At 39.2% G+C, this 25,321-nt stretch overlaps 1 long non-coding RNA gene and 4 other non-coding genes across 5 annotated transcripts; 1 reads left to right on the top strand and 4 right to left on the bottom strand.

Annotated features, from left to right (window-relative positions):
* The first annotated feature begins 1,709 nt into the window (after window positions 1–1,709).
* LOC111467963 lies at window positions 1,710–23,533 on the top strand. Its single transcript, XR_002714661.1, has 4 exons — window positions 1,710–1,719; window positions 4,701–4,706; window positions 9,122–9,126; window positions 23,451–23,533. It is a non-coding gene; the product is annotated as an uncharacterized LOC111467963 (long non-coding RNA).
* On the bottom strand, window positions 12,469–12,539 carry TRNAR-CCU. Its single transcript has one exon. It is a non-coding gene; the product is annotated as a tRNA-Arg (tRNA).
* TRNAG-CCC lies at window positions 14,407–14,477 on the bottom strand. The gene has a single exon. It is a non-coding gene; the product is annotated as a tRNA-Gly (tRNA).
* Window positions 16,184–16,254, bottom strand: TRNAG-CCC. The gene has a single exon. It is a non-coding gene; the product is annotated as a tRNA-Gly (tRNA).
* TRNAG-CCC lies at window positions 20,111–20,181 on the bottom strand. Its single transcript has one exon. It is a non-coding gene; the product is annotated as a tRNA-Gly (tRNA).
* Window positions 23,534–25,321: the final 1,788 nt, after the last annotated feature.

A 25,321-nucleotide genomic window follows, 5' to 3' on the forward strand; every position in this document is an offset into this window, starting at 1 on the left:
ACCTATCCCTTTCTACCCGTAGCCTAACCGTATTCTTCCATCCATCTCTCTTATCCATATCACTCCGGTATGTAACCTAACCTTAACATTTCATGAACGTATTTTACTCCTATCATTACATTTCGTTTTGTGCATCCTTCTCTAAGAATGTTTGATTAATCCACCACACTTAAATGGTGTGAAAGCTATCTTATTTATAATCAAATAAATTACAAGGATATGGAAATAGTAATAAATGGAAATAACAATAAATGGAAAGATACCTATGGTAATAAGGCAAATATTAGATATTGTCTTATAATAAAATATCAAATATAATATATATGGTAAACTATAATTTATTACTAAATATCCTTAACACCCCACCGCAAGCTAAGCGTCGGATTTAAATGAAAGTGAAGCTTGAATCTAAAAAATTCAAAGAGGTTGAGAAACACTTTTTGTGCAGATGTTAATCTGTTTCAGAGGAGGCTCTTTCTTGGCCATCAAAAATTGCAGAGGGATCGCCGCTTAGCGACGATTCTGCCTTGGCTCTGGTGAGAATATGTCTAACTCCAAGAAGTAGAAGGGGAAACCTAGAGCAAGGGACAAAGACAATGTTGAAGCCGGAAGAGTCGCCACATTGGGCGAAGGAGCCAATTTTGGCAGGAAGGGCGGCGACAACTTGGTTGGCGAAGAGGCCAGTTCGACGCCTAGATTTCGAAGGTAAATCTCTACAAAAGGTTGATGGGCTTGTCGAGATTTCATATATTTCTGAAGAGAACACTGATGAGGATCCTGAGATTAGGGTTTCTGTGAAGGATGAAAGGTTGATTGGGAAGAAAATAAGAGAGACTATATTGGCCAAGGGAAAACCGTTTGGGTTGGAAAATGTGAGGTTGTATGTACAGAGTATGACGAAAGGTGATTTGGAGGTCAATAGGGGTGGAGACGAAGAGTAATCAATCGGCTCCTCCTGCGGCAGCCATGAAGACTGCCCTTGCAGTGTCAAAGCCAGCAGGGGTGGTGGAGAAGAAGATTAGAGGATTCAAAAGCCATTGAAAAGAAAGGATCGGGGTTGTTAAACTGAGAGGGCTCTTATACCATAAGAATGTTTGATTAATCCACTATACCTAAATCATGTGAAAGTTATCTTATTTATAATGAAATAAATTACAAGGATATGGAAATAGTAATAAATGGAAATAACAATAAATGGGAAGATACCTATGGTAATAAGGAAAATATTAGATATTAGATATTTGTCTTATAATAAAGTATCAAATATAATATATATGGTAAACTATAATTTATTGCTAAATATCCTTAACATTCTCGTATCATATCTCAAACATATCATTGAACACATCGTACCGAAAATTATTATCAAACATTTCACATATTATAACATATACATAACAAATAAGAAGCCTATCGATCCACAAACAATTCACACATATCAATATATATGACACGTGCAGAACCACGGGGCACGTGTCAACAGCAAATATAACCATGCCGATAGTGAGGTCACTTACCTGGTTAGCTTAGGTCGATGCTCCGTCGTTATCCTTAATGAAAGTCCATTGAAATCCAAGTCAACCTTTGGGAGCCCATGACATCAATTTCAGGTTTGAACTCTACAACATAATTTCTCTAATTTACATTGGTCCATTGTTAAAATTCTTGAAATGCTATATATCTATAATTATATTTTTATTAAAAATCTTAATTTTCATGGTTACTATTGTATAAGGAGGTAGATACAGCTCTTTAAGTTATTCTAGGATTTACTACTCTCTTTATTTACCTCTCTCTCCTTATTTGGTTTGTGTTTTTAATTTCTTAATCTTCTTTTTTTTTATTTGTTGCCTTTTAATTCTGTTATCATGTATTACAAATTTCTAGTGAATCTCTGTTTCCAAATCTTTATCTTAGTATTTCCTATTCAGAAGTTTTATTGGTCATTCTATTTTTAATCTATTCATTTGGCTACCGATAAAAATGATTGACATTTAATTTCTAACTCAGCTAAACCATTGTAATAATTCAATGGCTGTGATTTCTAATAAAAAATAGAATAAAAGAAATTGAAGATTTAATATATACTTTATTCATCAGATCTATCTTCATGTGAATCTATGATGAATCTCAACTGTGTAAAGGTCATTCTCATTTTTTTTTTCTCAAGTAAATCCGGTTGTTTTTCGATAATCAGCCAGAGAAATTCGGTGAGAGGAAATTGTCGACGTAGGTTGTTGGAAGAAAAATAAAATGCTTAAAAGAAAAGAGAGAGAATGACTTAAATTTTGACTGCATTCAAAATCAGGTTATTCAATATTATGAACACATTTCCTATTTAAATATAAACTATCCTAAAAATGGCTGAAGAGTGGACAACTAAATCTGTGCTACTCCCTACAAAATTGCCGTCTAAAACTTTGGTGATCCATTCGAGGTATTTTGTCAAATGGTCAAACGGAGTTATTCTGAAATCGTGTGAATCTAAATAAGGAAAAACTGAAAAAAACCAGGTTTTATCTAACAATCTCCTACTAAAACCGGTGGTATATCTACCTTATTCGATCTTTGAGCGTAGTTCTTCAAATTTCACCCGCGCTAGGGACTTGGTGAAAATGTCTCCAAGTTGTTCCTCTGTTCGGATGTAATTGCCAGCAGATTGCGTCACCTGAGAGAAAGTAGATCATTCAGCTAGTGCTCTTATGATCATCAACGTCACCGGCCATGTCACTATCACTGTAGCCAACCATCTTGAGTTTCTCCTTTCCGCTACCTGCGCAGTATCTTACACCCCAGCCTCTGATTCTGGCTACATAGCGCAGGATGCTCTTGACAGCCAATAGATGCTCCTCCCTAGGTACTTCGATGCTCTTGACAGCCACTAGATGCTCCTCCCTAGGTGCTTCCATAAACCAGCTCACATATCCAACAGAATAAGCAAGATCAGAACGAGAGTTTACCAGATAGCGCAGAATCCCGACAATGCTGCGGTAATTGGTGGAGTACCCTTGAGGTATATAATACACAACTAACTTACTTAACACAAATCAGACATACAATTTTATAAATCTCATATTACTCTCTTACTCTCTTTCTCTTTCTCTACTATCAAATACATCTTGTGGTCCTGTTTCACCGGGAAGTGGCGCATTTGTGTGTCTATCACACTCTTGAAATCATCCCATGATAGATACTACGTTCATATGATTCAGAGCGGTACGTTGACTCTATTTACGCCGTTCTCCAGAAAAGGTAATTCGAACCATAGTTCTTTTACTCTGATTATATTCTGGAGGAGACTTGATCACTACATGGTTGAGACCTGCACAAAATTGAACAGGGATCTTCCACCCACGTAATCCGTAGGAGTGGGCAACAGGAGGTCTGAGTCTTCGTCTTAACCGTCAGATAACTCTGGATCTAGGGTTCAATCCCATAGGTGGCTAATCCTCTTTTTGGAGTGGGACAGAATTACGCAATTTCTGTATAAACCCACATGCCTTTTCTGCCATTTCAGTATAATAATCTGCCATTTCAGTATAATAAAGCCTATTACCCACAGCAGGCGTAGTACTTTATTGGGGTTTTCGTTGTCCAGGAAGCCAGGTGATTGTCGGACATAGACAGTCTCTTCTTCAAACCTCTGTTAAGGAAAGCAGACTTTACGTCCATATGGTGAAGTAATGTGCCACAATTGCCAGCAAGAAACGAACGGATTTCTAACCTTGTTAATGTTGTTGGATTCCCGCACTCGCTATAACGCCGACCCGACGAGATTTGATTCCCTTCCAAGCCGATTGCGCAGTGCGCTTGGTGGAGAGAGCATCTCTGGGGGCAAATATCGTAATATGGTGGCGACGAAACGCCAGCAGCCAGCCGATCCTCACGGTACTCGATCGTTTCTCCTACCTCTGGGCTCGACAGCATGCCATAACCCTTGCGCCTGTAGGTTGACGCGCATCATCAAGATCCATTCGTTATAGTTGAACTTTGTCAATAACGTCGGCGTGGAGGAGTGGAGTGAGCCTACCCGAGATGGGCCCCACGATGTGTGTGTTTTTACACTTTGCATTTTCTTCTACTCGAACTTGAGACTTGTGTGTTGTTAGATCGATGCTCTAACGACTTGAGCTATTAAATTTGTGTTGATAGGTTGGCTCCTCTACAATGATATACACCGATGGCTTCAACCTGGCTCTGATACCACTTGTTGTTTTTCAATAATTAGCCCGAGAAATTCGGTGGGAGGAAATCGTCGACGGAAGGTTGTTGGAAGAAAAATAAAATGCGTAAAATAGAAGAGAGAGAATGGCTCAAAATTAGATTATTCAATATTCTGAACAGATTCCTATTTAAATATAAACTCTCCTAAAAATGGTTAAACAGAGCTATTCTGAAATCGTGTGAATCTAAATAAGGAAAAACTGAAAAAACCCGGGTTTTATCTATCCGACCATTATTGTTTTTCTGTTTCTTTGTGTAGTAACTATTACTTTATGGCTTATGTTTCTTTGTGCAGCAACTGTTACTTTCTGGCGTAAGGATGGGTTGAGGAGAGATAATTCAACTGAGTAAAGGAGATTCTCATTTTTTTTTTTTCTCAAGTAAATCTGACAATTATTGTTTTGCTATTTTTTTTTGTGAGTAATTGTTACTTTCTGGATAAGGATGGGTTGAGGAGAGATAATTGTGGGTGTTAGATGAAAGTGTCCCACATTGGTTAAGTTAGGGAATGATCATGGGTTTATAATCTAAGAATATACTCTCCATTGGTATGAGGTCTTTTGGGGAAGTCTAAAGCAAAGCCATGAGAGCTTACACTCACTCAAATGGACAATATCATACCATTGTGGAGAGATTAGAGCCATGCCCTAAACTTAGCCGTGCCAATAGATTGACAAATCCTCGAATGTCGAACAAAGAACTCCAAAATGAAAAAAGGAGAGGAGTAGGATCGAACCACTATAAAACTACGGTGTCATATTTTTAACTCTTTCCTATTAATTTCAAAATTATTATTGTGACTTATTCCATGTTCAAAGTTTCTTAGGTTTGATTATTAGTTTGATTTGAACTATCTTGTTATATTAATTTTCATTTTCTACTTAGTTGTAAAAAGTTTCATAATTAGAAAAATTAATCAAGCTTACCCTTATCCACCCCTAGGGTTGCCATACCGATCCAACACTTGATGCGCTCCCTTCTAAGAACCTTCTAAGAACCTTAGCCATGTAATGAAGACCCTATGTAACTGAGGGGTTAAGTGCTTTTCAAGATACAAATGAAAAGGTTACTAATAATCTTTATTCACCCCTTAGGGTTGCCATACTGATCCAACACTAGATGCGCCCCCCTATGTAACCGAGGGGTTAAGTGCCTTTCGAGATACAAATGAAAAGGTTACCAAGAATCTTTTGCCCATTTGAATCCTAGGCTGCCTTAAATAATGTCGAGAAAATATTTTCGAGTAAACAAAATGGAAATGTGCATACAGAGAATTGGACCTCAATCGGTAACGTGAGAGGGTACTATGACAACACTACACTAGATGCATTCCCTTGTAAGAATATTAGCCCATGTAATGAAAGCCTATGTAATCGAGAAGTGCCTTTCAACATGCAAATGGGCTTAATCACTTTCGAGAATAATATTTTCAAGTAAACAAAATGGAAATGCGCATCCAGCGATTCAAACCTCGGTTAGTACTATGGGAGGGTACTATGATACCACTACACTAGATGCACTCCCTTGTAAGAATATTAGCTCATGTACTGAAAGCCCAATTTAATCGAGAAGTTAAGTGCCTTTCGACGTACAAATGAAAATATACCAAGAATCTTTTTCCATGAAAATTCGAGACCGACTTAAACACTTTTAAGAACAATATTTTTGAATAAGTAAAATGGAAATGCGCATATCCGGGGAATCGAATCCCGATCAGTACAGTGGGAGGGTACTATGATACCACTACACTAGATGCGCTCCCTTATAAGAATCTTAGCTCATGTAATGAAAGCCTGAAGTGCTTTTCAACATATAAATGAAAGGTTACCAAGAATCTTTTCCGCGGAGAATCCTTGACCGACTTAAAAAATTTCGAGAATAATATTTTCGAATAAGTAAAATGAAAATGCTTATCCTGGTGAGTACCGTGGGAGGGTACTATGATAGCATTACACTTGATGCGCTCCCTTGTAAGAATCTTAGGCCATATAATGAAAGCCCTATGTAAGTGAGGGGTTAAGTGCCTTTGGACATACAAATAAAAGGTTACCAAGAATCTTTTCCCATGAGCATCATAGGTCGACTTAAACACTTTCGAGATCAATATTTTCAAATAAATAAAATTGAAATGCGCATCGGGGAATCAAACCACGGTCATTGTATGAATCTTAGCCCATGTAATGAAAGCCCTATGTGTAAGGACCAGGCTGACTCGATGACTCTAAAAGACGGGTAAAATTTTTAACAAAATTAAACAACCAAAGTTTATAACATATCAAATATTATATCAAAATAAAGATGATACAAAGTATTTTAAAACAGAACACAACACAACAGTTAAAACACAAGTTAAGGGACGACACAAAAGGGTTGAAGTACGACGAGTGAGGTTTGTCTATGGCACCTGCTCCAGAGTCAGCTCCCGACCTCGACCAACTCCTTATTTCCTGAAAAAAAATGGAGAATAAGGAATGAGTACAAGACTCCGTAAGCAGCGTACTTGTAGGCTCTTAATTGTTTCCTTGATATGCTAGGGTACACACTTTTTCTTTTCATGTTCTTGTTTTTGTTCTTGTTCTTGTTGTAAATTCTTGTTATATTTCTTAATTCGTTCTCCAAGACACTCCCCTTAGGAGTTACGGTACTAGACATAAACTTGTCATCCTGTGTTCGAGACTTCATGCGTTCCAAGCGACACAGTCTTAATACCTACGCTCAAGGCTTCATACGTTCGAAGCAGCGTAGTTTAAGTAAAAAGCATGATGTACCGTGCAAGGACTTAAGAGGTTCTTGATTCATGACTAGGGTAACTTACTCTCTTCTTGCTCCATTGTGGCCATAGGTACTCCCCATGATAGACCATAAAGGTCACGTGATCGATGCATGCATGAACCTAGCATAGACCATAAAGGTCATGTGATCGATGCATGCATGAACATGGCATAGACCATAAAGGTCGCTTAATCTAACATAGACCATATAGGTCGTGTGATCGGTGCATACATGAACATGGCATCGTGTAAATCATAACATGGCACAGGGAATCTCATTTAGGTGGGGGAATGAGGCCAAGCATGACATCCTGCAAAAGAAACATGGTGCAGGGCATCCCACCTAGAAGAGGAAAAAGGCCTCCTTAGAAAGCACCGCATGGTGGGAGTTATGGGCCACAATTAGACATGCTTAGAGTAATACCTAGCATTCTTGAATTTTCATGTCTAAGGACTTTAGTCCTCATCTTTGAGTGGTACCTAGCATTCTTCTTATCTTGGTAGTTGTAAAGCGTGTTTGGTAATGTTCTTGGCTCTTAACCTTGTAAGTTTCTAAGGTTCTTATTTTCTTGAAGCATAACTTGTAACATGCATTCGTAATCATATGAACCCATCTTAGCGTGAGTTGTTCTAGAAGATCATAGATTCATAGGGAGTTTTTAGAGGGTTCTAGAAGAGTCTTGAATCTGATATGTTTTCTTTAGGCGTTTCCTTAAGTTCTATCTTGGCTTATGTTCCAAACATGCTTCAACCAACTTGAACCCTTAGCTTATCCTTGTGTCATATAAAATAGACCTTATAGGACATGGTTGGTGATTTGGAGCATATTTAGACCTTGAGCTAGGATATGACTTCTTGTTTCGTTTTCAAGAACTAACCCTTAGAGGTTGTCATGTCATATATCGTGTTTTGGTCCTGAAAACACTTTCAAAGTAACCCTTAGTTTTCTCCCCATGAGTGCATAGGTGACATTATCATAAACGTGGCATCCTGCTGGCACATCGAGTTGCAGGGCATCTCACCAAAAGAGGAATAGGGATCTCGTGGTACACTTCATGATGGGAGATAATGGTTACTCTAGGCATGGATCCTAGCAACTTGTTAAGCATACCATCTACATTAACCTAGGCGTTTCTTTGTTTTCTTGGGGATCCTAGGTTTATGCATAACGTCTTGGGTCAAGCGTGGAACTTAAAGGTTCTTCTTAGGAATAGCCCAATGTAACCTTGTGCACTTAGAATCTTATTAACAACCAAGGGTACCTGTGGGAAATCTCTTATTTCATGGGTACCTCGTTAGCCATCCTAGGAGGTAAAGTCTTGTGGATCGTGATGTACATTTTTCCTCATATCTTGCTTTCACTATCTAACGTTTCCCAATGACTCCCAAACTTCATTAATTTATATAACAACTTGAGATAAGGATTAATACAACATTTCAGAACGTTGAGAGGTCATTTAGGGCTTAACCCGTCGGTAGTCTTCGTTAGGGGCATTACGGTAATTTTTCCCTAATTCTTGGTTTTGCTACTTAACGAGTTCCAATAGATTTCAAACATCACCAGCTCATCAAGAACCATAAAATAAGATCTATAGTAGAGTTTGATAGCATTTGGAGGTCATCTTGGCCATGAACGGTAGGTAGATATCCTTAGAGGCATCATGGTAATTTTTTCCCATTTCTTGGTTTACCTACTTATCCTTATCTAATGACCACCAAATTACATACATAACCTTAAAATTTTATAATATGCTCAGCTTTAAAATTTCATAGGTATTAGAGCTCATTTAGTTATTTATCTTAACGTTCTTTATATCCCGAGCAATTTGGTTAGTTTAGGGCCTTAACTCAAGATTCTTTGTATTTTTCTTTCATATATCCTTGTGTCATACTTGGTTTAGGGTTCATATGAAATTCTAGCGATTCCTACAAGTATTTCCTTAAGAAAAGTCCAAGGTTGCTACCTACCTCATCGTTGACGTTCGGGACCTCTGTTCTTGAGCTTCCGGTATCCAAATTACTTCACATTTCCTTCCATAGACTCCTTATTGTGTCTCGTTTTTTGGAACCATAAGGTTTGTCATGAGAACCGGCCTGTAAGGGGGTTAAAATTGAGAAACACCGAGGGAGGGTCAGATTTTGGGCTAACTTGAACCGGCCACGTCATTGTTTTCTTCCTCTGGACAGGAAGAAGAGGCGCACGTCCTTTGCGCCGCCGTCTGAAAGTGGCCTTCCACAGCCCCGATATCTTCGTTTCTCCTCTCGATTTCTTCATGAAACTTAACAGTGGTGTTATAAGGAAGAGGTTGAGATTGATTTCATACCTTTTTGTGGATCATAGCCTAAGATATTCGCCTCCAAAGTTCGTCCGAAATCATTTTCCATCCGGAGCTAAAACAGGGGATTTCTTATCGAGTAGCTGATTCTAGGGGTTTTCAAGACCCGATTTCTTCATGGTACCTCTTCCATATACTTTCCTCATGCTATAGGAATTGGTTTAGAGGAACGTCTTTGAGTGTGGGTCCTTAATTTCGAGAAATCATTTTGGGTATGCAACTCACTTGAAATGTCGGATAATTTGTCGGAAAATTCTCTCCAAACAGGGCTTTACCGACTATAGTTTTGAATACCAGCCATTGGATGTGATGATCTAGGGAAGATCCAACCGCCGATATTTTGCTCATCTTATCCAAATTTAGGGAAGATTTTGGTCATTTGCCACTTTCCGAATATTTTAATCTAGATATTCTCCATCCCTTTTGGTCATTTTCGCTTCCTCCATATTTTGCTCATTTGCTCATCTTATCCAAATTTAGGGAAGATTTTGGTCATTTGCCACTTTCCAAATATTTTAATCTAGATATTCTTCATCCCTTTTGGTCATTTTTGCTTCCTTTTCCTTTTTCCAAAGGCCTCAACTACTTAAGATTACTTGTTAGGATATAGGAGATTTTGGTCATTTGCCACTTTCGGAATATTTTAATCTAGATATTCTTCATCCCTTTTGGACATTTTCGCTTCCTTTTCCTTTTTCCAAAGGCCTCAACTCCTTAAGATTACTTGTTATGATATAGGAGTGACTTCTTAAGATCCCCGTCCCTAATTTCCCCTTTTGATCCGTCATGGGCGGTGTATATTCTTATGGGAGCTAATTTCCTTCATTTTTGGGGTGTTACACTATGGAACCTAGCAGTTAAGTCTGTTAGTCATCTTAGCCTATGACTAAGGGTTTGTAGTTAAGTCACGCTCCAACAAGCCTGGGAACAATATTTTCAAATAAATAAAATGGAAATGCGTATCCAGGGAATCAAACCCCGACCAGTAACGTGGGAGGGTACTATGATAACAGTACACTAGATGCTCTTCCTTGTAAAAATCTTAGCCCATGTAATGAAAGTCCTACTTAAACACTTTCAAGAACAATATTTTCGAGTAAACAAAATGGAAATACGCATCTAAGGAACCAAACCCTAATTAATACCGTGGGAGGTTACTATGTTACCCCTACACTAGATGCGCTCCCTTCTAAGAATCTTAGCCCACTTAAAGAAAGCCCTATATAACCGGTCACGCACTCCCTTGTAAGAATCTTATCCCAGATGCGTATCGGGAATCAAACCTCGTCCTTGCTTAATCCTCTTATCTCCCCTTTTGATCCTTCATGGGCCCAAAGGGCTTAACTCCTTAAGATTACTTGGTAGGATATAGGAGTGACTTCTTAAGATCCTCGTTCTTGCTCCCATTTTTATCCTTCATGGGCCCAAAGGCCTTAACTCCTTAAGATTTTAGGATATATAGGAAAGGCCTTAACTCCTTAAGATTTTAGGATATATAGGAGGTGACTTCTTAAGATCCTCGTTCCTCTTAATTTCTCCCCCTCCCCCTCTTAATTTCTCCCTTTTTGATCCTTCATAGGAGCCATATTCTTAATGAGAGCTAATTTCCTTCATCTTAGACTATGACTAAGGGTATGTAAGATTTTAGGATATATAGGAGTGACTTCTTAAGATCCTCGTTCCTCTTAATTTCTCCCTAGGTCATGCTCCAACAAGCCCGAGAACAGTATTTTCAAATAAATAAAATAGAAATACACATCGAGGGAATCAAACCCCAACCAGTAACGTGGGAGGGTACTATGATACCACTACACTAGATACGCTTCCTTGTAAAAATCTTAGCCCATTTAATGAAAGCCCTACTTAAACACTTTCAAGAACAATATTTCCGAGTAAACAAAATGGAAATGCGCATCTAAGGAACCAAACCCTAATTAATACCGTGGGAGGGTACTATGTTACCACTACACTAGATGCGCTCCCTTCTAAGAATCTTAGCCCACTTAAAGAAAGCCCTATATAAAGGCGGGGTTAAGTGCCTTTTGACATACAAATGAAAAGGTTACCAAGACCGACTTAAACTCGAGAAAAATATTTTCAAGTAAACAAACTTGACGTGTGCATCCGATGAATCGAACCCTAGTCAATACAGTGGGAGGGTACTATGATACCACTACACTAAATGCTCTCCATTTTAAGAATTTTAGCCCATGTAATGAAAGCCCTATATAACCGCAAGAATCTTTTTCCATGAGATTCTTGACTTAAACAATGTCAAGAACAATATTTGCGAGTAAAAAATATGGACATGCACATCCAAGGAATCGAACCCTCCCTTGTAAGAATCTTAGACCACGTAAAGAAAGCCCTAGGTAACCAAGGGGTTAAGTGCCTTTTGAAATACAAATGAAAAGGTTACCAAGAAATCTTTTGCCATGAGATTCCTAGACCGACTTAAACACTATCGAGAACAATATTTTTGAGTAAACAAAATTGATGTGCGCATATCCGGGGAATCGAACCCTGGTCAATACCGTGGAAGGGTACTACGATACCACTACAATTGACGCGCTCCCTTATAAGAATCTTAGTCCACGTAAAGAAAACCCTATGTAACGGAGGGGTTAAGTGCCTTTTGATATACAAACGAAAAAGTTTTCAAGAATCTTTTTCCATGAGATTCCTAGACCGAATTAAACACTATCGAGAACAATATTTTCGAGTAAACAAAATTGACGTGCGCATTCGGGGAATCGAACCCCGATCAGTACAGCGGCAGGGTACTATGATACAACTACACTAGATGCGCTCCCTTTTAAAAATCTTAGCCCAGGTAAAGAATGCCCTGTATAACTGAGGGGTTAAGTGCCTTTTGACATACACATGAAAAAGTTACCAAGAATCTTTTAAAATGAGATTCCTAGACCAACTTAAACACTATCGTTTACAATATTTTTGAGTTAATAAAATGGACTTGCGCATCTTATGATACCACGTAAAGAAAACCCTATGTAACCGAGGGTTTAAGTGCCTTTTGACATACAAATGAAAAGGTTTCCAAGAATCTTTTGCCATGAGATTCCTAGACCGACTTAAACACTATCGTGTACAATATTTTTGAGTAAACAAAATGGACGTGCGCATCCGGGGAATCGAACCCCGGTCAGTACCGTAGGAGGGTAATATGATACCACTACACTAGAAGCACCACCTTTAAAGATTCTTAGCCCACGTAAAGAATTCCCGATATAACCGAGGGGTTAAGTGCATTTTGACATACAAATGAAAAGGTTACCATGAATCTTTTGCCATGAGATTCCTAGACCGACTTAAACACTATCGTTTACAATATTTTTGAGTAAACAAAATGGACGTGCGCATCCAGGGAATCGAACCCCGGTCAGTACCATGGAAGGGTACTATAATACCACGTAAAGAAAGCCCTATGAAACCGAGGGTTTAAGTGCCTTTTGACATACAAATGAAAAGGTTACATAGAATCTTTTGCCATGAGATTCCTAAACCAACTTAAGAACTATCGTGTACAATATTTTTGAGTAAACAAAATGAACGATGATACCATCGTAAAGAAAGCCCCATGTAACCGAGGGTTTAAGTGCCTTTTGACATCAAATGAAAAGGTTACCAAGAATCTTTTGCCATGATATTCCTAGACCGACTTAAACACTATCAAGAACAATATTTTTGAGAAAACAAAATTGACGTGTGCATCCGGGGAATTGAACCCCGATCAGGATAGTGGGAAGGTACTACAATACCACTACACTAGATGCGCTCCCTTTTAAGAATCTTAGCCCATGTAAAGAATGCCCTATGTAACCGAGGGGTTAAGTGCCTTTTGACATACAAATGAAAAGGTTACCAAAAATCTTTTGCCATGAGATTCCTAGACCGACTTTAACACTATCGAGAATAATATTTTCGAGTAAACAAAATGGACGTGCACATCTGGGAATCGAACCTCGGTCAATACCGTAGGAGTGTACTATGATACCACTACACTAGATGTACTCCAGCCCTATCTAAGTGAGGGGTTAAGTTCCTTTTGACATACAAAAGGAAAGGTTACCAAGAATCTTTTTCCATGAGATTCCTAGACCGACTTAAACACGGTCGAGAACAATATTTTCAATTAAACAAAATTGACATGCACATCGGGGAATCAAACCTTGGTCAATACCGTGGGAGGGTACTATGATACCAATACACTTGATGCGCTCCCTTTTAAGAATCTTAGTCCATGTAAGGAAAGCCCTATGTAACCGAGGGGTTAAGTTCCTTTTGACATACAAATGAAAAGATTACCTAGAATCTTTTGCCATGAGACTCCTAGACCAAATTAAACACCATCGAGAACAATATTTTCGAGTAAACAAAATTGACGTACACATCCGGGGAATCGAACCTCGATCAGTACCGTGGGAGGGTACTATGATACCACTACACTAGATGCACTACCTTTTTAGAATCTTAGCCCATGTAAAAAATGCCCTATGTAACCGAGGGGTTAAGTGCCTTTTGACATACAAATGAAAAGGTTAAATCTTTTGCCATGAGATTCCTAGACCGACTTAAACACTATCGAGAAAAATATTTTCGAGTAAACAAAATGGACGTGCGCATCTGGGGAATCGAACCACGGTCAGTACCGTAGGAGGGTACTATGATACCACTACAATAGATGCGCTCCAGCCCTATCTTATCGAGGGGTTAAGTTCCTTTTGTCATACAAAAGGAAAGGTTACCAAGAATCTTTTGCCATGAGATTCCTAGACCAACTTAAACACTGTCGAGAACAATATTTTATATTAAACAAAATTGACATGCATGTCCGAAGAATCAAACCCCGATCAATAATGTGGGAGGGTACTATGCTATCACTACACTAGATGTGCTCCAGCCCTATCTAAGTGAGAGGTTAAGTTCCTTTTGACATACAAATGAAAAGGTTACCAAGAATCTTTTGCCATATTTTCGAGTAAACAAAATTGACGTACAAAATGAAAAGGTTACCAAGAATCTTTTGCCATATTTTCGAGTAAACAAAATTGACGTGCGCATCCGGGGAATCGAACCCCGGTCAGTACCGTGGGAGGGTACTATGATACCACTACACTAGATGCACTCCCTTTTAAGAATCTTAGCCCACGTATAGAAAGCCCAATGTAACAGAGGGGTTAAGTGCCTTTTGACATACAAATGAAAAGGTTACCAAGAATCTTTTGCCATGTGATTCCTAGACCAATTTAAACACTATGGTTTACAATATTGTTGAGTAAACAAAATGGACGTGCGCATCCGGGGAATCAAACCCCCGGTCAGTACCGTGGATGGGTACTATGATACCACTTTTTCGAGTGGGAGGAAATTTTCCAATTTCTGTATAATACGCGAGGGTTTAAGTGCCTTTTGACAAACAAATGAAAAAGAATCTTTTGCCATGAGATTCCTAGACCGACATAAACACTATCGAGAACAATATTTTCATGTAGACAAAATGGACGTGCGCATCCGGGGAATCGAACCACGCCGAGGGGTTAAGTTCCTTTTGACATACAAATGAAAAGGTTAGCAAGAATCTTTTGCCATGAGATTCCTAGACCGACTTAAACACTATCGGGAACAATATTCTCAAGTAAACAAAAGGGACGTGAGCATCCGGGGAATCGAACCATGATTAATACCGTGGGAGTGTACTATGATACCACTACACTAGATGCGCTCTAGCCCTGTCTAACCAAGGGGTTGAGTTCCTTTTGACATACAAATGAAAAGGTTACCAAGAATCTTTTGCCATTAGATTCCTAGACCGACTTAAACACTATCGTTTACAATATTTTTGAGTAAACAAAATTGGACGTGTGCATCCAAGGAATCGAACCGCAGTCAGTACCGTGGAAGGGTCCCCTATGATACCACGTAAAGAAAGCCCTACGTAACCGAGGGTTTAAGTAACTTTTGACATACAAAGGAAAGAGAACAATATTTTCGAGTAAACAAAATTGACGTGCGCATCCGGGGTATCGAACCCAGATTAGTACCGTGGGAGGGTACTATGATACCACTACACTAGATACGCTCCCTTTTAAGAATCTTAGCCCCATGCAAAGAATGACCTATGTAAAAGAGGGATTAAGTGCCTTTTGACATACAAATGAAAAGCTTACCAAGAATATTTTGCCATGAGATTCTTAGACCGACTTTAAAACTATCGTTTATAATATTTTTTAGTAAACAAAATGGGCGTGCGCATCCGGGTAATCGAACCCTGGTCAGTATTGTGGATGGGTACTATGATACCACGTAAAGAAAGCCCTATGTAACTGAGGTTTTAAGTGCCTTTTGACATACAAATGAAAAAGAATATTTTGCCATGAGATTCCTAGACCGACTTAAAAACTATCGAGAACAATATTTTTGGGTAAACAAAATGGACGTGCGCATCCGGGGAATCGAACCACGGTTAGTACCGAGTGTTGTACTATGATACCACTACACAAGATGTGCTCCCTTTTAAAAAGGTTACCAAAGAATCTTTTGCCATTAGATACCTAGACCGACTTAAACATTATTCAAGAACAATATTTTCGAGTAAACAAAATTGACGTGTGCATCTAGTGAATCGAACCCCGGTCAGTGCCGTGGGAGAGTACTATGATACCAGTACACTAGATGCATTCCCTTTTAAGAATCTTAGCCCATGTAAAGAATGCCCATGTAACCGAGGGTTTAAGTGCCTTTTGACATACAAATGAAAAGGTTACCAAGAATCTTTTACCATGAGATTCCTAGAACGACTTAAACAATATTTATGAGTAAACAAAATTAACATGCGCATCCGGGGAATCGAACCCCGGTCAGTACCGTGGGAGGGTACTATGATACCACTACACTAAATGCGCTCCCTTTTTAGAATCTTAACCCATGTAAAGAATTCCCTATATAACCGAGGGTTTAAGTGCCTTTTGACATAAAAATTAAAAGGTTACCAAGAATCTTTTGTCGTGCACATTCAGGGAATCGAACCACGCTCAGTACTGTGGGAGGGTACTATGATACCACTACACTAGATGTGCTCCAGCCTTGTCTAACCGAGGGGTTAAGTGCCTTTTGACATATAAAGCAAAATGTTACCAAGAATCTTTTGCCATGAGATTCCTAGACCGATTTAAACACTATAGAGAACCATATTTTCGAGTAAACAAAATGGACGTGCGCATCCTGGGAATCGAACCTCGGTCAGTACTGTGGTTCGGTACTATGATACTACTACACTAGATACGCTCCAGCCCTATCTAACCGAGGGGTTAAGTTCATTTTGACATATAAATGAAAAAGTTACCAAGAATCTTTTGCCATGAGATTCCTAGATCGACTTAAACACTATCCAGAACAATATTTTCAATTAAACAAAATTGACATGCACATCCGGTGAATCAAACCCCAGTCAACACCGTGGGAGAGTACTATGATACCACTACACTAGATGCGCTCCCTTTTAAGAATCTTAGCCCATGTAAAGAATGCCCTATGTAACCGAGGGGTTAAGTAGCTTTTGACATACATATGAAAAGGTTACCAAGAATCTTTTGACATGAGACGGTCTATACCGACTTAGACAATGCCGAGAACAATATTTTTGAATAAAAAATATGGACATGCACATCCAGGAAATAGAACCTCAATCAGTACCGTGGGAGGTTACTATGATACCACTACACTAGATGCACGCCCTTTAAGAATCTTAGCCCACGTAAAGAAAGCCCATTGTAACTGAGGGGTTAAGTGCCTTTTGACATACAAATGAAATGATTACCAAAAATCTTTTGCGAGAGGGTACTATGATACTACTACACTAGATGCGCTCCCTTTAAGAATCTTAGCCCAAGTAAAGAAAGCCCAATGTAACCGAGGGGGTTAAGTGCCTTTTAACATACAAAGACAAGATTACCAAAAATCTTTTGCTAGATGGTACTATGATACCATTACACTACATGCGCTCCCTTTAAGAATCTTAGCACACTTAAAGAAAGCCCAATGTAACCGAGGGGTTAAGTGTGCTCCCTTTAAGAATCTTAGCCCACGTAAAGAAAGCCCAATGTAACCGAGGGGGTTAAGTGCCTTTTGACATACAAATGAAAAGGTTACCAAAAATCTTTTGAGGGTACTATGAAACCACTACCCTAGATGTGCTCCCTTTAAGAATCTTAGCCCACGTAAAGAAAGCCCAATGTAACCAAGGGGTTAAAGTGCCTTTTGACCTACAAATGAAATGGTTACCAAGAATCAAGTGCCTTTTGACATACAAATGAAAAGGTTACCAAGAATCTTTTGACAAGAGATTCCTAGACTGACTTCAACACAGTCGAGAACAATATTTTCGAGTAAAAAAATATTGCCATGCTAAACCGGGGAATCGAACCCCGATCAATACTGCGAGAGGGTACTATGATACCACTACACTTGATGTGCTCCCTTTTAAGAATCTTAGCCCACGTAAAGAAAACCCTATGTAACCGAGGAGTTTGCCATGAGATTCCTAGACCGACTTAAACACTGTCGAGACTAATACTTTCAATTAAACAAAATTGACATACAAAATTGACATGCACATCCGGGGAATCAAACCCCGATCAATACCGTGGGAGGGTACTATGATACCACTACACTTGATGCACTCCCTTTTAAGAATCTTAGTGAAAGCCCTATGTAACCGAGGGGTTAAGTGCCTTTTGACATACAAATGAAAAGGTTACTAAGAATCTTTTGCCATGAGATTCCTAGACCGACTCTTAAACACAATTGAGAACAATATTTTCGATTAAACAAAATTGACGTGCACATTCGAGGAATCAAACCCTGGTCAGTACCGTGGGAGGGTACTATGGTACCACTACGCTAGATCCGCTCCCTTTGAAGAATCTTAGCCCATAAAAAGAATGCCCTATGTAACCGAGGGGTTAAGTGCCTTTTGACATACAAATGAAACGGTTACCAAGAATCTTTTGCTATGAGATACTTAGAACGACTTAAACACTATCGTTCACAATATTTTTTAGTAAACAAAATGGACGTGCGCATCTGTGGAATCGAACCTCGGTCAGTACTGTGGAAGGGTACATGATACCACTACATTAGATGCACTCCCTTTTAAGAATCTTAGCCCATGTAAAGAATGCCATATGTAACCGAGGGGTTAGGTGCCTTTTGACATACAAATGAAAAGGTTACCAAGAATCTTTTGCCATGAGATATTAGACCAAATCTTTTTCCATGAGATATTAGACCAAATCTTTTGCCATGAGATACTTAGACCGACTTAAACACTATCGTTTACAATATTTTTGAGTAAACAAAATGGACATGCGCATCTGGGGAATCAAACCCCGATCAGTACCGTGGAAGGGTACTATGATACCAGGTAAAGAAAGCCCAATGTAACCGAGGGTTTAAGTGCCTTTTAACATACAAATTAAAAGGTCACTATCATTTACAATATTTTTGAGTAAACAAAATGGATGTGCGCATCTGGGTAATCGAACCCCTGTCAGTACCGTGGAAGGGTACTATGATACCACGTAAAGATAGCCCTATGTAACCAAGTGTTTAAGTGCCTTTTGACATACAAATGAAAATGTTACCAAGAATCTTTTTCCTTGAGATTCCTAGACTGTCTTAAACACTACCGTGTACAATATTTTTGAGTAAAAAAGAATGGACGTGCAACTCCGGGGTATAGGGTTTCAGTGCCTTTTGACATACAAGTGAAATTTGAGTAAACAAAATGGATGTGAACATGAGATTCCTAGACCGACTTAAACACTATCGAGAACAATATTTTTGAGTAAACAAAATGGACGTGCGCATCTGGGTACAAACCTCGATCAGTACGTCGGAGGGTACTATGATACACTACACTAGATGTGCTCCAGTCGTATCTACCCGAGGGGTTAAGTTCCTTTTGACATACAAAAGGAAAGGTTACCAAGAATCTTTTGCCATGAGATTCTTAGACTGACTTAAACACCATCGAGAACAATATTTTCGAGTAAACAAATTTGACATGCGCATCTAAGGAATCGAACCCCTGTCAGTATCGTGGGAGGGTACTATAATACCACTACACTAGATGCGCTCCCTTTTAAGAATCTTAGCCCACGTAAAGAAAGCCCTATGTAATCGAGGGTTTAAGTGCCTTTTGACATACAAATGAAAAGGTTACCAAAAATCATTTGCCATGAGATACCTAGACCGACTTAAAAATCTTTTGCCATGAGATTCCTAAACCGACTTAAACACTATCGAGAACAATATTTTCGTGTAAACAAAATGGACGTGCACATCCCCAGTCAGTACCATGGGAGGGTAATATGATACCACTACACTTGATTTGCTCCCTTTTAAGAATCTTAGCCCACGTAAAGAATTGATGCACTCCCTTTTAAGAATCTTAGCCCACGTAAAGAATTGATGCGCTACCTTTTAAGAATCTTAGCCCACGTAAAGAATTGATGTGCTACCTTTTAAGAATCTTAGCCCACGTAAAGAAAGCCCTATGTAACCGAGGGGTTAAGGCATAGGCACTTTTGAGATACAAATAAAAAGCCCAAATAAAGAAAGCCCTATGTAGCCAAGGGGTTAAGTGCCTTTTGACATACAAATGAAAAGGTTACCAAGAATCTTTTGACATGAGATTCCTAGACCGACAACTTCAACACGGTTGAGAACAACAATATTTTCAAGTAAACAAAATTGACGTGCGCATCCGGGGAATCGAACCCCGATCAGTACCGTGGGAGGGTACTATGATACCACTACACTAGATGCGCTCCCTTTTAAGAATCTTAGCCCATGTATAGAAAGCCCAATGTAACAGAGGGGTTAAGTGCCTTTTGACATACAAATGAAAAGGTAACCAAGAATCTTTTGCTATGAGATTCCTAGACCGACTTAAACACTGTCGAGAACAATATTTTTAATTAAACAATATTGACATGCACATCAGGGGAATCAAACCCCGATCAATACCGTGGGAGGGTACTATGATACCACTACACTAGATGCGCTCCCTTTTAAGAATCTTAGCCCATGTAAAGAATGCCATATGTAACCGAGGGGTTAAGTAGCTTTTGACATACATATGAAAAGGTTACCAAGAATCTTTTGCTATGAGATTCCTGGACCGACTTAGACAATGCTGAGAACAATATTTTTGAATAAAAAATATGGACATGCACATCCCGGAAATAGAACCCCAATCAGTACCGTGGGAGGGTACTATGATACCACTAGATGCGCTCCCTTTAAGAATCTTATCCCACGTAAAGAAAGCCCCTAGGGGTTAAGTGCCTTTTGACATACAAATAAAAAGGTTACCAAGAATCTTTTGCCATGAGATTCCTAGACCAACTTAAACACTATCGTTTACAATATTTTTGAGTAAACAAAATGGACGTGCGCATCCGGGGAATCGAACCCCAGTCAGTACCGTGGGAGGGTATTATGATACCACGTAAAGAAAGCCCTATGTAATCGAGGGTTTAAGTGTCTTTTGACATACAAATGATAAGGCTACAAAAAATCTTTTGCCATGAGATTCCTAGACCGACTTAAACACTATTGAGAACAATATTTTCATGTAAACAAAATGGATGTGCGCATCCCCGGTCAGTACCATAGGAGGGTAATATGATACCACTACACTTGATTTGCTCCCTTTTAAGAATCTTAGGCCACGTAAAGAATTGATGCGCTCCCAATTAAGAATCTTAGCCCACGTAAAGAAAGCCCTATGTAACTGAGGGGTTAAGTGTCTTTTGACATACAAATGAAAAGGTTACAAAGAATCTTTTGACATGAGATTCCTAGACTGACTTCAACACTGTTGAGAACAAAAATATTTTCGAGTAAACAAGATTGACATGCACAACTGGGGAATCGAACCATAATCAGTACTATGGGAGGGTACTATGATACCACTACACTTGATGAGCTCCCTTTTAAGAACCGAGGGTACTATGATACCACTACACTTGATGAGCTCCCTTTTAAGAACCTTAGCACACGTAAAGAAAGCCCTATGTAACCGAGGGGTTAAGTGCCTTTTGACATATAAATGAAAAGGTTACCAAGAATCTTTTTCCATGAGATTCCTAGACCGACTTAAACACTATCGAGAACAATATTTTTGAGTAAACAAAATTGACGTGCGCATCCAAGGAATCGAACCCCAATCAATACCGTGGGAGGGTACTATGATACCACTACACTAGATGCGCTCCCTTGTAAGAATCTTAGCCCATGTAAAGAAAGCCCTATGTAACCGAATAGTTAAGTGCCTTTTGGCATACAAATGAAAGGTTTTTCCCAAGAGAATCCTTGCCCAATGAAACCTGTATGTAACTAAAGAGAGTTAGGAGTTAAGTCCACGCTCCACTACGTCGTTCAACATACAAATGAAAGGTCACTAAGAATCTTATCCCATGAAAATCCTAGTTCAATGAAAACCCTATGTATATGTAACTAAGGAGTTATGTCCATGTGCATCCTGGGAATCGAACCCGGTCAGTACCATGGGAGGGTACTATGATACCACTACACTAGATACGCTTCCTTGTGATAATCTTAGCCTATGTAATGAAAGCCCTATGTAACCGAGTAGTTAAGTCTATGCTTCAACAGACCTTTCGACATTCTAGATTGTATCAGTCCGACTTAAACACTTTCGAGAATAATATTTTTGAAAGGGAATTGAACCTCAATCATTACCACGGGAGGGTACACTATGATACCACTAGATGCATTGTGTCCCTACAATGTAACCAAATAGTTAAGTTCACGCATCAATGGACCTTTCGACATATAAATGAAAGGTTACTTAGAATCTTAGACAATGTAATTAAAGCCCTATGTAACCAAACATTAAGTTCACACATCAATGGGCCTTTCAACACTCAAATGAAAGGTTACTAAGAATCTTAGACCATGTTATTAAAGTCCTCTGTAACCTAAGTCCACGCTTCAACGAGCCTTTCAACATATAAATGAAAGGCTACTAAGAATCTTAACCCATGTAATGAAACCGAGCAGTTAAGTCCACGCTTCAACAAACATACAAATGAAAGGCTACTAAGAATCTTAGTCCATGTAATGAAACCGAGCAGTTAAGTCCACGCTTCAAAGGACATACAAATGAAAGGTTACTAAGAATCTCCCATGTAATGAAAGCCCTATGTAACCAAACAGTTAAGTCCTCGCTCCAATAGACCTTTCGTAGGGATGAGGGTTGCTCTCTCCAAATTATCATAATTATATTATATGAAAACTATTAGATGAGCTAAATTTTGGTTTTAAATATAATATTTTTATGGGATCTCTAGTTATATATATATATATATATATATATATATATATATATATATATATTTTGCTTTACTTGAGTTGATTAAATTAAATTGATTTTTATTCTTTGTCCTCGTAACAAAAAAAATAAATAAATAAATAAATAAATCGTTCACAAAGAAACCCGATTCAATTAGTTGAATAGAAAAAAATATTCGAGTTGAATGAACATTTTTTCGTTGGAAACATATACATAAAGGAAAATGCACATTTGGAAAATCAAATCCCAGTCAATATCCGTTGAAATTTGTTTAGCCTTTTTACAATTTTTTTAATTAAAAATCCTAGAATAATAAATTCAAGAAAATAAAAAACTGTTTTTTTTATTTTTTTTCACGCGAGCAACTTAATTATTTTATTAACAAAAAAATCTTAATAAATTTGAAGTAATTTAATATAATTGGATTTTTTTTCCCCTTAAGAAACAATTATTAAAATTTCACTTTAAAGTGGTTAACTTTTCAAAATATATAGCCTGAAACAGACACATAAAGCTATAATACCCGAATAAAGAGAGAAAAAAAAAAAGGAAAAGGAAAAGTCAAGAGAGGGACAAATAGGTAAGTTTGCCCTTCCAAGCATTAAGGGGTCCAATGAAACCCTATCAAGAGTCCTGCAAAGCAAAAGAGAAATAGTGAGGGAAACTGGTTAGAGAGAACCTAGAGTGTGGAGGAACTACCATTGAAGTCTATTCCAGTCAAGATCATGATGCAAGGAGCCTTTCTTGGAAAGGAAAAGAGAATGTGGGTGGCCGAAGTCCCATTTTTCATCAAGAAATCGGAAAAAACCTGCGAGGTAAGATCTTGAACGTTTTCTCAAATCTACGGTTTTCCTTTGTGAATCAAGATCTGAAATCTTGATATATTCATCTAGGAACAGCTCTCTACAGGATCTTTGAAGAAGTTTGGCTAAAATCTCGATCCGAAAGCAGAAACCTAAGAATTGTCCTAGAACGGTGAGCAAACTTTCGACGCTCTTAGCCCGTAACACGAGCTAGAACTTCGCCGAAGGAATCATATCGATCAGAACTACGAATCAAAAGATATGAAAATCGGAAAGGGGATACTGTGTTACGGATTGCAGAGGACAGAGATGAAAAAAAAAAGTCAGCTGGCGAGCGGCGAAGGGCGGGGTGACAGGCGTCGGACACACGTCGACCGTCGGCTGGAGCAATGCAGCTCCAGCAAGGCGACGACACGTGTTGCCTACAAGCCCGAGCCGAGCCGAACCGGACTGGCTGACCCGCGACTGTGCAGAAGCTGTCGTGCGTGTGGCCTACGACAGGCGCACTTCCACGCGCGTGGCCAGTGCACTACCAGCACGTGAGCGCGCTTGAAACGGCCGTTTTGGCCCGTTTGCCCTCTGTTTGCCCGATTCTTGTCCCGGTTCCAGTTCTAATACAATAGGGACCTAATTGAAGGAAATTAGTAATTTTGGACACCTCACGGGCAAAGAAACACTAGCGAAAGAGCACGCGTCAACCAGGTAAGTCACCACCCGGTATTTAGGAAGAAATACTTGTAAGATTAGCTTGGATTGCACGTATTCTAGTACCTTTGCCTTAGAGTTAGCTCTCCATGAATGAGATTAGTCGGATTGATTGTTATGAGTGTATTGGGTGAATTGCATGAGTGTTGCTTGTATGCTTTAAGCTTCCGTCGTACGTATGCATGCATTTAATTTATGTTGAATTGTGTATTCCGCGTTCTGTGTGCTTGATGGATGAATTCGCCCCATTGAGCGTGAACTTCATGTTCTGGGTGCTTGATGGAGGCCATCGACCCGTTGAGCTGGCATGCCTAATTTGCATGAATTATATATTATGATGTTAGAAGACGGTTGCATGCACACTCTAGTATTTGCTAGGGCCCATTTCTATGATAAGCCTAGGGAATTGCTGTTAGGAACGATAAGTTGCTCCTCTATCCAGACTTAACCATCCACTAGGAACTAAGCGGATTACCACGACAACAAGGTACCTCAGGAGTGTTCATAAATTGCTAGGGTGAGAACGGTATCTATAGCTTCGTGGGAGGACCAAGGGTTACTGACCAGTACTTACTACTCTTAGCCATTTCGCATGAGAAATGTGTCCCCACGTCGTACAGCCCATTAGCTGTATGGGAACGGGTTGGGTCGCGCCCACCGCAGGGGACTATATGGGCTTAGGGGTATTCAGCACAACCCTAGACTAGATACCATGTAGTCCCAGATAGCCATGTAGAGGTAGTGCCTCATAAAGAGATACCGATCATATCAGCTTGGCGTAAGGAACCTCTAGGTGTCTAATGAAAGGACGATGAACTGGTGAAACCCAAGGGGTAAGCTCCAAGGGAGTAAGATTAGAACCATATGTCCTAGAAACGAATTAGGAGACCATGGAAACCTGTTAAGTTAGAATGCGAAAAGAGCCTACAAGTAGGTGGCTTACTGAGTATAATTTTTATACTCATTCCTTTCTACCTTTTTTGTCAGGTGCAGGTCGAGGTGGAGGAGCGTTCGAGAGCTGTGCAGTCACAGAGGGGATCGATCCGGAATGTCAATCCATTTTCGATCTTTTGGAGTCTT

Source organism: Cucurbita maxima, unplaced genomic scaffold (assembly GCF_002738345.1).
Source record: "Cucurbita maxima cultivar Rimu unplaced genomic scaffold, Cmax_1.0 Cma_Scf00035, whole genome shotgun sequence".
Taxonomy (NCBI): Eukaryota; Viridiplantae; Streptophyta; class Magnoliopsida; order Cucurbitales; family Cucurbitaceae; genus Cucurbita; species Cucurbita maxima.